A 2,390-nucleotide genomic window follows, 5' to 3' on the forward strand; every position below is an offset into this window, starting at 1 on the left:
ACTTTTTTTTTTTTTTTTTTTTTTTGTCAGGTAGTTTGTTTTAGGGCTCTCAGACTTGATGTGTTGTAATCAGGTTAAAAGTTGCTGGGAGAGGTCAGTTCTGATCTTGGCTCAGCAGTAAACCCCGAGTGGTAGTTAATTCCCTCTGAGTCATAGGTAAGGGAGAAGAATACCAGGCCTGGTACCTTTAGAAGGTCTAGCTGAGGACTTTAGAACTTTGTTTGCTACTCTGTGCCCCTTCCAAACCACAAAGCATGGTAAGCACTGGACATCTTCCTCTGCAAAGACCCACAAATAAATGGATAGCTGTATTGACAGCATTCAGAAGCATCATCTTGATCTTGTCTGTCACAAGAATGACATATCAAATGCATAAATTTTCTGTTTCTCTGTGGCTTGAGGACTGCTAAAATCTTACATTAGTTGCTCATGTTTTTTTATTTCCAAGCTGCAAAGGAATAAAAAAATGTATAATACCTGTCTTGACATGTAAAAGTTATGCAATCTTGAACTTAGGGAACCAGGCAGTAACCTTTTTGTATGATGTTATTTTGACTTTTGCAATGTAAAATTGCTCACAGATTTGCTTTCAGAGAATGAATGGAGTGAGGGACAGTGTCCCTGTGGCTCAGAAAGCTACAGAAAGACATTTTTCACCAGAGAGACACAGGTAAATCAATTGTAGTAGACATTTCTGACTGCGCTAGTCGCTTTCTAGCAATTGGATTTTAATGGTATCTGTTAACTAATAATGCATTACTTTTGCTTGGAATTGAAAAGCACAGATATAATCAAGAACTAGTGAAATGAGACTGATTTCCTAGTAGAGAAACTTTGAAAGTTCTATGATGTGAAATCGAGTTTTCCAATAAGAAAGCCTTGTGTGGTAGAAAACTAAATTTCTTGTTCGAGTAATACGAAGACACTTCTAATATCAGTTACTTTTGAAGGATTTTAGCTTTAGTTAAATGGCCATTCCTAATGGCTTCTTCTGATTAACCAGAGACCTGTGACCTCTCTCATTAAGGTAAAACTCTTGCCAGGATTCCTCAGTGTTAGTTCACTGAATCCAGTAAGAAGTCTATCTGGGTGGAGACTGGGACCACACTCCTTAATGTCAGACCACTGCTTTTTGTATCTTTCTGCCTGGGACTCTTTGACATATCACAGTGCAGCACTATCTTCATTGAGGATGGCAAAAAGGCACTGTGTTGACTCAGTGACTACAGAAGTTGGATTTGCTGTGTGTGGGGTGTGTGTGTATTGGAGGGAAAAGAATGTGTAAGCTGAGGTACCTGGTACACAGCCACTGTGTACCAGATGCTGTTTTCCCTAAGAAGTGCTGATAGCATCCAAAATGGGCTGAGGTGCAGACCTGAAAATGCCAGTTCTCCAGTGACATCCTTGACTTTGCTTAGCAGACCTGTAGATATTTAGAAGATACCTACTTGCTATGGAATCTAAGCACCTCAGAAATAATGATGCATTTACCATCATACTGGATTCTCTTATCTGCTTTTGTATATAGAAACTGAGGCAAGGAGAAACTTAAGGGCTTGACCAAGACTTTTAACAGACAAAGGACAGTTTTTTACACAAGTGATTGTTTTGGCATCCCTGTCCAAATGTTCTCTGCTTCATTCTAAACATAATGTGTGCATTTCAGTGGTACTATTCGTATTTGAGTTGAAAGATGCTACCAGGGTGAAGCTGGGTGTTTTTTAAAATTCTAGTGTAATCTTTCTCAGTATACTCTATACAGTATATAGAGAGAGATGGTGTGATTCTTACCTGGAACAGTTCTATGCAGATTTCAACGACTGTATGGTTTTGCATTTTATAATCTGTTTTCACAGCGGTTAGCAAGGCTTGCTTTGGTGAGCAACTGGACAGTTGGAAAGCTGGAAACAGAGCCTGGTTCAGTTCACATTTTTAATTTTTATTTTAAAGGCTGTACCTCATTGTGCAAACAATAATGAAAAAGTTGTGTATTAAAAGGCCAAAGCATGTAAGGTTCCGAGCTCCCCATATGTGGAACGCAGCAGCTGTAGCTCCTGGAGAGTTTGGATTCCAAAGAGGAAAAGAAACAAACAAACAGGAAACACTTTTAGCAGGTTAAAGTTTGAAAACCAAATCAAGAGGGTTTTTTTCCATTATTTTCTTAGGAATATATCATGCTGTTCTGCAGCTGCAAAGGGTGGAACAAAGAAAGGGAATACTGTCATAGGAGTTCTGAGTTTAATAGACCCAGGCGAGCGTGTGTGTGAAACAAATAAACCTTTGCAAAGCAGAAGGTCTGGTTTTAAGACAGACCACAGAGTTCTAACAAAAACACTTCTCTACCAAGACGTTGCTTCATTTTCTAAAGACATGATTTTCAACACTAGGCA

The sequence above is a fragment of the Acanthisitta chloris genome, unplaced genomic scaffold (assembly GCF_000695815.1).
Source record: "Acanthisitta chloris isolate BGI_N310 unplaced genomic scaffold, ASM69581v1 scaffold554, whole genome shotgun sequence".
Taxonomy (NCBI): Eukaryota; Metazoa; Chordata; class Aves; order Passeriformes; family Acanthisittidae; genus Acanthisitta; species Acanthisitta chloris.